Here is a 12,869-nt window from a genome sequence, read left to right on the forward strand (position 1 = left end):
AAAGAAAACTAAAAAACACTACTGCAAGAAACCCAAAGAGATCTACATAAATGGAAAAACATACCATGCTCATGGATAGGTAGACTCAACATGTGAAAATGACAAGTCTACCCAAAGCAATTTACAGATACAACGTAATCCCGATCCAAACACCAACAACATTTTTTAAAGAGATGGAAAAACTAACCATTAATTTTATATGGAAAGTAAAGCACTACTGAAGAAGAATAAAGTTGGAGGACTCACACTACGTGAACTCAGAACCTACTATACAGCTACAGTAGTCAAAACAGCCTGGTACTGATACAATGACAGACACATTGACCAATGGAACAGAATTGAGAATCCAGATGTAAATCCATCCACCTACAGTCACCTGATCTTCGACAAGGGCCCCAAATCCACCAAATGGGGAAAAGAGTCTTTTTTAACAAATGGTGCTGGCAAAACTGGTTGTCCATCTGCAAAAAAATGAAGCAGAACCCATACCTCACACTATACACAAAAACTATTTCAAAATGGATCAAAGACCTAAATATAAAGCCCCGAACTCTAAAGATCATAGAAGAAATAATAGGATTGATGCTAGAGGCCCTAATACATGGCATTAACAGGATGCAAACATAACTAACAACACACAAACTCCAGAAGATTAGCTAGATAACTGGGATCTTCTAAAAATTAAACTCTTATGCTCATCAAAAGACTTCACCAAAAGGGTAAAGAGAGAACCTACAGACTGGGAAAAAATTTTGGCTATGACAAATCCAATGAAGGTCTAATCTCTACAATCTACAGGAAAATCCAACACCTCTACAACGAAAAGACAAATAATCCAGTTGAAAAATGGGCAAAGGAAATGAACAGACACTTGACCAAAGAAGACATTCAAGCAGCTTAAGACACTTGAGGAAATGCTCGTGATCACTAGCCATTAGAGAAATGCAAATCAAAACCACAATGAGATACCATCTCACCCCGACATTACTGGCACTAACCAAAAAAAGAGAAAATAACAAATGTTAGAGGACTGAGGGGAGATTGGAACTCTTATGCACTGCAGGTCTGAATGCAAAATGATACAACCATTTTGGAAAACGATATGGTGCTTCCTTAGAAAGCTAGAAATAGAAATTCCATATGATCCAGCAATCCCATATCATAGAGAAATAAGTCATCACACGAGTAGACATATGCACACTCATGTTCATTGCAGCATTGTTCACAATAGCAAAAAGATGGAAACAACCTAGATGCCCATCAACACATGAATGGATAAACAAACTATGGTACGTACACACAATGGAGTACTACGCAATCATAAAAACAATGATGAAGCTGCAAAGCATCTCATAACATGGATGAATCTGGAGGGCATTATCCTGAGTGAAATAAGTCAATTACAAAAGGACAAATATTGTATGAGAACATTACTATAAAAACTCATGAAAAGCTTTACACACAAAAAAGAAAAAATCTTTGATGCTTATGAGAGAGAGGAAGGGTGGAGGTGGAGAAACACTAAATATGCAATAGATAAGTGGTAACTTTGGTAAAGGGTAATACAGTACACAATACTGGGGAAGCGAGCACAACTTGTACAAGACAAGGTCATGGAAGCTCCATAGACACATCCAAACTCCCCAAGGGACCGAATTGTGGGGACCATGGTCTCGGGGAACATCTAGCTCAATTGGCTTAACATAGTTTATAAAGAAAATGTTCTACATTCTACCTTGGTGAGTAGCGTCTGGGGTCTTAAAAGCTTTTGAGCAGCCATCTAAGATACTACACTGGTCTCACCCCTCAGGAGCAAGGGAGAATAAGAAAAATTAAAGATACAAGGAAAAGATTAGTCCAAAGGGCTAATGGACCACAACTACAACAGCCTCCACCAGACTGAGTCCAGTACAACTAGATGCTGCCCGGCTACCACCACTGACTGCTCTGACAGAGATCACAACAGAGGGTCCCAGACAGAGCTGGAGAAAAATGTAGAACAAAATTCTAACTCACAAAAAAAGAAAGGAGGAAAGACCAGACTTACTGGTCTGACAGAGACTGGAGAAACCCCCAAAGTATGGCCCCTGGGACACACTTTTAGCTCAGTAGTGAAGTCACTCCTGAGGTTCACCTTCAGCCAAAGATTAGACAGGCCAATAAAACAAAATGAGACTAATGGGGCACACCAGCCCCAGGGCAAGGACTAGAAGGCAGGAGGGGACAGGAAAGCTGGTAATAAGGAACCCAAGATCAAGAAAGGAGAGTGTTGACATGTTGTGAGGTTGTTAACTAATGTCATAAAACAATATGTATACTAACCATTTAATGAGAAGCTAGTTTGTTCTGTAAACCTTCATCTAAAGTACAATAAAAAAAAATTACCCATGGAATCCTTCAATATTGAATTTTGAATTCAATATTGGATTCACACTCAAGGCTTGAATTTTTTCTTCGGTTCTTTCAGCTTGAGATATGCTGATTGTGTTCTTTCCTTTTTGTTTTCTAACTCCAGGTCTTTGCACATTTCATTATAATAATTTACTTTGTCTTCTCGAGCTGCCGTTTGAAATCTCCTGTTCTGCTCTTTTACCTGATCATTTTTTCCTTTCACTTTAGCTACTCTGTTCAAGAGCAAGGATCAGAGTCTTCTGACTTCCATTTTAGTCTCTTTAGGTGAGTGATAAATCCTACAAATATTTGGGGAATCATCTGTTCAGTGAAAACATTAGCAGGCCACAATTTAAGGGCATGCTAGATATCACCTCCAACTTGGCTTGATGGCACCTGGTTAATTAGCAATGTTATGTCCCCTTATTCTATAACCAAACCAGTTGCCTTCCAGTCAATTTCTAGTCACGGTGACCCCATGTGTGTCAGAGTAGAACTGTGCTTCATAAGATTTTCATGACTGTGACCTTTTGGAAGCAGATTGTCAGGCCTTTCTTTCAATGTTCTCTGGGTGCTTTTGAAGCGCCAACTTTTCAGTAAGCAGCATTATCCTAACCTATTGCTGTCGAGTCTGTTCTGACTCATAGTGACCCTATAAGATCCATGAATTATGTCTTGCTGTCTGGGGGATGCAAGTAATTCAGCTCTTGGCTACTAGTTGGAAGGCTGGTGGTTCAAACACACTCAGAGGTGCCTTGGAAGACAGGCCTGACAATCTGCTTCTGAAAGGTCACAGCCTTGAAAACCCTATGGAGCAGTTGTACTCTGCACACATGGGGTTGCCATGAGCTGTAATTAACTTGACAGCAACCAACAACAACATTCATTTCTTACTTCTAGACAAAGTTATCCAAATCATCTCTTGTTGAGAAGTAGTTTATCCTTTTAGGAAGAACTCATGGAAACAGTTTTCTCCCTGGTCCTTTTATGCTCACAAGTGCTGATATCTAACCCGTTTTTTTTTTTTTTTTTTTTTTTACTTGAAAGGCAGTGAGAATTACTATAAAGTTCTTGGTTTACACTTTCTTCCCCAAAAGATTTCAGAGGTGCTGCTCTACTTTCTTTTGTGTTTAATGGTGCCGCGGAGAAACTCAAGGTCAGCCAGATTCTTTTCGCCTTCTAAGTAATTTGATCTTCTTACCTAGCTAACTGCTTAAAGAGTACCATGATTATTTTTGAAGCACAGTATATTTACCAGGGTATGTCTTTGTTAATTTTCTGGTCAGTTTTCATGGGTCACAGTGTGTCCTTTCAATACGTGATTTGTGTCCTCTTTTATTTCAGAAAACGTGTTCAAATATTTGTTCTGTTCAATCATTCAATCTTTTCAGTTAACTCCATTCATAACTCTAGTTCTGAGTACTTTTAAATCTCCTTTGTTTCTTCTCCATATCTAGTATTTTTCCTCTAATCTTTTTGAACTTTATCATTTCCATTTTATTTTGTCACGTAGATCTTCAATGCATTTTCTGAAATGCCTATCTCAGGTGATCTTCAAATTTTATCCTACTTTTAGTGATGTCTTTGTTTATTTTCTTTTACTTTTTTCCTGGGTTATGCCAATTTCTTTTCATCCCCTACTGTTATCAATTTTTTTCTTGAGTACTTAGATGTTTGTTTTATGCACTTGTTTTGTAGAGTTAATTGCTTAATTTGTTTGTGTATTTTAATAATAACTAAAGTCCTGGTGAATTTTTATCTGTTCCATGAGAACTTTTTTCTTTTGTGAGTGTGCTTCCAGCTGCATGTAACAAAAAAACCCCAAATGACGGTGGCCTCAGATAAAATGTATTTCTCGCTCACATGAAAAACGACTGGTGGTAGGCAGCTTAGAGCTGATAAGCGTCCACAAAATTATCTGGTAGTTATCTAAGGTACTTTGAATACACTGCATCCTCATTCAAGGTGACTTTCAGAGCTTCACCCAGTGGAATGAGGGAAGGGAGAAGAAAGTACCACTTTTGCTTTAAGTAAATGTTTGAAGTTTTACATAACACTCCTGCCTGTATCTTTGATCAGATTTGGTCAAGGAGCCATGTGTATCTGAAATCCTACTAGGAAATGTGGTTTCTCAGATGGGTGGCTGTGTGCCAGCTATAAATTAGAATTCTTTTACTAAAAACGTCAGTGAGGTTAGATTTGGCGGGGAGAGGCAGGGATTTAAGAGTAACTGCTGACAAAATATCCTTCATCTGGCAATTTCTTTTCTTGTTCCTTTATCCACCTCTGCCTTTTCTTACTATTCATCATTTAAGCAGGTAGAAATTTTCTCTGGGTCAGCTATTTTCAGAAGTTTCACATGTGAAGGGGCCACATCCTATGAGCATGGTTTACATGAACATTGTCTAGTAATTACTTCTCCACAGCCTACAAGAATAAGTGAATCATGGCCTTTTTTTTTTTTCCAACATAAAGACTCCTCTCTGCCACCCTTGTTCTTGATGTTACAGACTGTGGATTTAGGTTTTACACCTGAGGGTATGCTCTCATTTCAATAAGTGTATTTTTGTTAGTCCTTTCTGAAATTTATACCCCCGTTACCATTGCTTTGATTCTGACTCATTGCGACCCTATAGGACAGAGTAGAACTGCCCTATAGGGTTTCCAAGGCTGTAAATCTTATTTTTTAAAATTATTATCAATATTTATTATTATTATTATTTTTAATTGTGCTTTAGATGAAGGTTTACAGAGCAAATTAGTTTTTCATTGAACAGTTAATATTGTTTTGTGACATTGGCTGCCAACCCCACGACGTGTCAATACTGCCCTTCTCGACTTCGGGTTTCACATTACCAGCTTTCCTGTCCCCTCCTACCTTCTCATCCTTGCCCCTGAGTTGGAGTGCCCATTTAGTCTTGTTTTTTTTATGGGCCTGTCTGATCTTTGACTGAAGGGTGAACCACAGGAGTGACTTCAGCTCTGAGTTAAAGGGTGTCCAGGGGCCATACTCTCGGGGTTTCTCCAGTCTCTCTCAGACCAGCAAGTCTGGTCTTTCCTTGTCCAAGGCTGTAAATCTTTATGGAAGCAGACTACCACATCTTTCTGCCACAGAGTTGCTGGTGTGCTTGAACCACTGACCTTTCAGTTAGCAGCCAAGTTCTTTAACAATTGCTTCATTAGGGCTCCTTTTTGATATCTATAGCCACTGCCAACCCTCCAGTGTGGTGTTTTTTTTTACCATTTTCTCCTATGCTCCATTTCCATTCTGTTAGGCATCATCTCAGCTATTTAAGAATGTGAAGTTTTAGCTGACTTCTAGTTTTGAAAAAAAAAAAAAAAGTAGATTTAAAATTTTTGTTTCACATCTCTTTGTTGCTTATGAATAATTTCCAGGAAGAGAATGATAAAATGTTGAATTTTGCCACAAACTGGAGGTCCAAATCATTACCTTCACAGTCTATTCTATAATAGTTTTATGTGTAGACATCAAGTATCTTCTTGGCTTTGACAATTAGTTTGCTTCCTTATTTACAGTTTTCTGGTGTCCTTTTCATTCTCATGATTTCTAAACTTGCTGTCATGATTCTGAACCATCAGTTCTGTAAATTCATTCATCCCTTAGATTATTATCTATTGGAACCCAGAAATTTGTATTCATTTAAAGCAAGTATCCTCTCAACTCTGTAGCTACTTGGACTTCAATCTCTGTTTTATAGTATTTGTTCTATTCTTTAAATTATATTCTACTCTTTCCATTCTATTCTAATGTCTTTGCTAGAAAAAAAGGCAGAAGCAGAAGCAGAACAGAGAAGTCCTGCTTTCTGTCATCTGTTAACATTGTTATCTTCCACATACCGAGGCGCTATCCCTGTCTGTGAAGAGGTTAAGAAGCTCTGATTATAAAACAGGATTTCTGGCTCTTTTTTTAAAAAGCACTCTCACATTATTTTCTAGGTGCTCATACAATGATACACACAACTTGCAATTGGCTACCTTTCCTAAGTGTTTATTCATTTTTAATAAATGCTAGAATGCATATGATGTTTTAATATTTTATACAGCTGACTGAACTTCTGTCTTTATCTCATTATCCTTACCCTAGCCCTTTAATTACACACTCTTCATCATTCATTTCCTTTACTACCCCTTCCACTGTCATCTAGCCTCTAACATACTGGGGTTTTTTTCTGGACATTCATGCCTTAGGACCCTTTCTGAGACTCTATATCCTCACATTAGCCGAATATATATGTCTCTCTGTGCAGTCTAAGTTTATACTACCAGACTACCCATGTTAGAATTACTCATTTTTATTTTCACAAGATACTCATGTTCCTAAAATCATCATTTGGGCCCACTATTTTTAGCCCTACCTTAAAACTCCTAATTGTATTCACTTCTCTATATCAAAATTTTAAAATGAAGAACAAGGAACAACCTTTCTTCAAACAAAGGCTTAGATAGGAGCAAAAAAATGTGAGACAGTTGTAAGATATTTAAAATATGTATCCTAAATTATACTCTCTTATCCATGAGCAGGTTTTGATCTCCTCTTTTATCACCACTTCAAAAAGTGGGAGGAGGGGATGACTACCGAAGACAACTGCCTCAACAAGGAGAGGGATATAATACAAGAGGACGGTCTTGATCAGACAGGAAGAAAAAGAAAAAGCCTATCACTTCTGACCTAGTGATTTGTGAGGGAAAGAGGGAAGACAGGCAGGAAAACCTGGGTCCCATTGTTTCTGCAGATTTCAGCTAGGAGAGGAGGGTATGTTTAGTATGTTAGAGAGATGTCCACGGTGAAGTGCTTTTCCCTAGATTCAGATGCAGGATTCTGGGAGGACACCTCTGTACTGAACAGTCCTCAGTCAACATGAGGCAGCCTCAGGAGAGTTTAGGCAGAGAGAGTCTCTGTATTGCACTATTGAGCCTTCTTCAGTTCCCTGCAAGTCTGCATGTTGGAATAAGAGTCAGAAGGCTTGCCTCAGGTTCTGCAGTGCGATTAATTGCTTTTGTGTGTGGCCTTTCTAGCCATGGTCTTGTAACTCCCATCCAGGTAGGTGACTGAGCAGGAGGACTGTGTAATAGGGTAATTGTGGCCCACCAGGGGGATTGGTCTGTTTTGCCTTAATAGAGAGCCAATTTCAGAGCAGAGAGGAGGAGCCCACCACCACCAAGGAAGGAGAGACCAGCAGCAGAGACCCAGCAGCAGAGACCCAGATGCACAAGATGGCGCGGTGGGCTTCCTGGCCCATGGAGAGAGAAAACTGAGTGCCTTTGGGCAGAAACTGAGGGCCAGGGAGAGGCATGCCTTCGAGCATAGCTAGGGAGAGGCTATCCTGATGAAAGAACTGTATCCTGAGTGTTCTTGAGCCTGAATTGTAACCGTTACTTCCCTAATAAACCCCAAAATTGTGAGTATGGTCTGTGAATTCTGTGTGGCCATTGCAATGAATTATCAAACCCAGTAGAGAGTGCTGTGGGAGAGACAGTTGGTGTCAGCGTTGGTAGAGATGGTGGGGAGAAAGGAGGCGTATCTGACCTCCACCTCATAGGAATCAGCCTTGGGCTGTTGATCTTGGTTTTCCCTCCCCCTTGTGGGGTTGGAGGAAGTCAGACACCTCCCCGACACCATTGTTACAGGTTCACAGTAGTGGGAGGCACAGGACTATAGCATAGATGCTACAGCATTGACACCCTAGGCCAGAGGCTTGATGAAGGATACAGCCGACACTCAAGAGACATCTGCAGGGCAACACGAAAAGAGGGGAGAGAGAATCAGCAGTGGGATCCCTGAGCCCTAGCTGAGACAAAAAAAATGCACCATACTTTCTCAGCTACAGACTTCAGCAGCCATGCAAAGAGAATACTCATGTATTTGATCAGCCAAGTATAGATCAGCAGATGCCAGCAAGAGCTCAGCCAAATAACAGCACAAGACCAAACGCCTTGAAAACATATCTTTTTTCCTCTCCACAGCCCGATGCCATTTTGAAAAGCAGCAGGAGAAAGGGAGCTCTCTGTCAGACTGGACAACTAGTCAAAAATAGCTGTATCAAGCCAAGGAATTTATCTAAATCATTAGATCTGACTAAGTTTTGAACCTGATTTGACAGATTTAGGTATCTTTGTGTGCACGTGAGTGTGTGTATTTATTTCTACCCAGAATGTGGGAGTGGCTTATAAGGAAAATCAGGGCAATTCTAGAGAAATAAAAGAGGTACATTTTTTAATATGGAGTAGTGGTTTGAATAAATTTGCAAAATCTTTAAAAAATAATGGCAAAGATGCTGTAATTAAATACATGATGAGAGGTATATTTTGATATTCTTTTTTTTGCAATAAAATTATACTATTTCCTTCACTTATATTTACTTTTTAATTTATATTTAAAGATTCTAGAAAATAGTCCAAATATTGAGAAAACTGAAAAAAATTTGTAGCAAATACCTGTGTACCTATGACCAACTTTGCCTTATTTTAACATTTTGTTCAGCTCTTTCATATAGAAATGAAATGTTACAGAAATAGTTGAATATATGTCCATTATCCACAGTGTTTATTTCTGAAACATGAATTAGCTCATATGCAATTATTTAAAGGATATGTCAGTTTAACCAATTGAGCTGCTGGTTCACATGCGATTTTTCCTAGCATGCTAAATGCTTTGCACCACCAACTAACAGCAGCTGAATGCAAAGTAGACAGTGGCAAGAATTCAGGCTCTATGCATTCACTCTATTTCCTTCCTCTTTCTTAGTTTGAACAGGTATTCTGTCCCCAATCTGTGATTTTTACCCTTATCTCTGTACCTCAACAGCAACAATCCTCTCATACAATGTTCCATCAAGTTAGCTTCACTTACATTTTTTCAAGTAAAGCCCTATATTTACTGTAGTATTTGTGTATTGATTAGGAATTTAACGTGTCCTTGTTAATAAGGGAGCCCTGGTGGCTCAGTGCTTAAGAGCTGGCTGCTAATCAAAAGGTCTGCAGTGCGAATCTACCAGTCGTTCCTTGGAAACCTTATCAGGCAGTTCTACTCTGTCCTATTGGGTCGCTATGAGTCGCAATCAACTCGATGGCAATGGGTTTGGGTTTTTTTTTTTTTTTTTTTTTTGGTTGTTAATAAGTATCCTTTTAACTGTTCTAATATTTTTGTTGGGATAGCCATTGTTTTGGTTAGTTCAACAATTGCATACATTTTGCATGGTCTGGCCCAGCCCTACACATACACTGATTCAACATTTCCTACATGTGCAATCCAGCGACATTGATTACATTCCTCAAATTGTGCAGCCATCTCATCCTCCTTTTCTGATTGTTCCTCCCCCATTAACATAAACTCACTGCCCCTGAAGTTTTCTATCTAATCTTTCAAGTTGTTGTTAGCAATTTGATCCCATATAAATAGTTCTTAAAAGAGCACAATGCTCGAGGCAGACATTCTTTACTAATTAAGCTAAACTATTGTTTGGTTTTAAGACTCCAGGGGATATTTTTGGTTGAAGGTTTACGGTTTAAAAATTATCCAGGGCAATAGTTTTGGGGGTTCATGGCTCTAGAAAATCTGGATTCCATGAGAATTTGAAATTCTATTCTGAATTTTCCCCCTTTTGATCAAGATTCATCTGTGGAATCTTTGATCAAAACATTCAGTAATGGCAGCTGGGCACTATCCAGTTCTGGTCTTGTGGTAAAGGAGGCAGTTGTCGATGGAGTCAATTAGCCATATATTCCATTTCCTTCTCCCATTTCTGAATCTTCTTCCTCTGTTGCTTCAGATGAATATAGACCAGTTGATGTAACTTGGATGGCTGCTTGCAAGCTTTTAAGACTCCAGGCACTAGGCAACAAACTAGGAGGTAGACCAGAAGCACTAAATATGATATTAGGCCAATTAACTGGGATGTCCCATGAAACCATGACCCTAAATCTCCAAACCAAGAAACCAAATCCCATGAGGTGTTTGGCTATATGTAAACAGCCTCATCTGTTATTTTTAAAGTGTGATTTTTGCAAAATACATGCTTGTTCTTTTATTCTTTTTTTTTTTTTTAGGAACTCTTACATTACATTACATTACATGAGAAATGCTTATTATATATGCAATTAGAGAAGGCAAACTAATTAAGATGGGGCTCATCTCTATGCCTGTCTGCAAAACTAGACCAAAGTAATGAGTTTCCTGCTGATATCTAGAGTCATTCTCGCTTGTGTCCTTGTGTTCCCCCTAACTCCTTGAATCTTTTTTCTGTTAATAATATGTAAGTTCTACTCTGTCTTACCTTACTATCCTTTGAAATAATTAATTTATTTCATTCTTATCCTGATGAACTGCATTTGTCTGACACCTTCTCTAGCTTACCAAGAGCATGTTTAATTATAATATTATGACTCCACAATTATATTACAGGCTTTGTTTTATTTATTCAAGTATTTAGTAAGAATCTAGGGAATATCCAGCACAAATGAACCAGGCAAAGATTTCAAAGACCCCAAGGACATGTATTCCTTTCAGTTGACACCACCATAGTCACAGATGTAGGTGATTTACTTTGGGGCAGCAATATTGCTTTCTGGTAAAGAATGTGGCTGTGGAATCAAAAAACCTAGGTTCAAATCTTGGATGGATGACCTTGGGATTATTCCTTAGTCCAAGTCTTAGTTATTCTGTATGAAAATGGAACACCTTCCTCATGAGATTATTGTGACATCTCATGTGATAGCAACTGAAATAATGCACATAAAATCCTGGACACATACTTGACGTGCATTAAGGATACCATAAATGTTAGCTATTGTTAACATTGTGTGAGGTTTTAAACTGACAGTTGGAAAAAAAAGTTTCATGAACTTCTAAAGAGAAATTTAACTGCTGAGTGAACCCCAGAACACAATCACTCCTTAATATGGCAAATAATAGAACACAAATATACAGATGTGGGTTGCAATCTGCATTTTAGAAAATGATTTTCCTCTGTGTATTGTTATATTCATTCAAGGGTTTTTTCAATCACATTTGTAAGAACTCAGAAAAGATTTCTTGGCTTCATTTTCTTTGCTCCCTTCATACTTAGTGCTGAGAATTTAGTTCTCATACTTACTTGGCTAAACAGTTTTGCCCTCATCCTCACCCTGTGCCTTATAAGCACTTACTCACACACGAAATGGCTTACTGTCACACAGGCACACCCGGATTAGCAGTCTGAACAGCCGCTGTGAAAGCAGCTATGGAAATTGAGGTCTTGCAGTCTTTCACATACGGGTTACCAAGGAAACCATCTATGTGTTAGCTCACAGTCACGCTGTCTTTTGTTTTGTGTCTTCAATCCCACATGAGGAAAACAGAAAGAACTCAAATATCCCAAAGATGCCTCATGAACAATAGTTAAACTATAATAAAAATAAAATAAAATTATAAACCCCATTCAACTGGAATGTAAGCAAGAGAAGAACAAGCAGACCGATCAATACCAACCCAAATTCATTGTTATCCTTGATAAAAATGCATTTAAATTTCCAGTACAACAGCCAGATAGTTTACAGAGAGCAGGGAACTCACATTACAGCAAGAGGCATGACAGATTTATCTTCATTTCCAAGTGATTGTTATCACGAAGATACTGTCAGGTGATAGAGGAAAAGGCAGAAGTCTGGGTTCTTACCCTGAATTCACCACTTACTCTCTTGGAGTCTGCATTACCTTGTATTTAAAACCAGCATGAAGATACTTTCTCTGTCTACCTGCAGGGCTGTCCGGGACCTCAAGCTAAAATGATTTGAAATACATTTTAAACTGGTAGAGTATTTCAGTATGTACATATATAATGGGATTTTTATAAATCATTTCCTAATGTGTTGGAAAAATACGAAGTCAAATTATTTTTAAAAGGAACAAGTTGGATATTTTATCCATATTTTAAGGATGAGAAAAAAAATAAGCAATAGGATTTTCTAAGAGCAAAGATTTAGAACTTTATTGGTGATGAGACAGTCCAGAGCAAAGAAGATTAGGACCTAGAGATCCTAACAGCCGTCTAACTGTAGTTTCTGATTCAAGTCTCTCCTGTTACGGATTATCCTAAATGCTGCTAACAGACTCATTCTGTCATTGCCTTGATCAATAACTTAGATTATATATCTCTATAGTCTATCACGCTTGGTTTTCAAAATCCTCTATCATCTTATCCCAATGTCTCCAGCCTCATTATCTCTTTATTTTCAGCATATATCCTCTCTTCTTATCAAGTACATTTTATCCCCATAATAAGTAACTGCATTTTGAATAACCTGAAATATCTTGCAGGGTAATTTTTTTTTTCTGAAAAAATAGTAATTCAAGTCAACTGCATTATGATGGTCTCAACATAATGGTTCATTTCACTGCTTTCAGAAATGTTCATGAAATAATTAAACCTCTCCAGACAACCTAGGTTTTTAACTTAAGACTGGAAAATCTGTCGTCAATA

This window comes from Trichechus manatus, unplaced genomic scaffold, assembly GCF_000243295.1.
Source record: "Trichechus manatus latirostris isolate Lorelei unplaced genomic scaffold, TriManLat1.0 scaffold00285, whole genome shotgun sequence".
NCBI classification, from domain to species: Eukaryota; Metazoa; Chordata; class Mammalia; order Sirenia; family Trichechidae; genus Trichechus; species Trichechus manatus.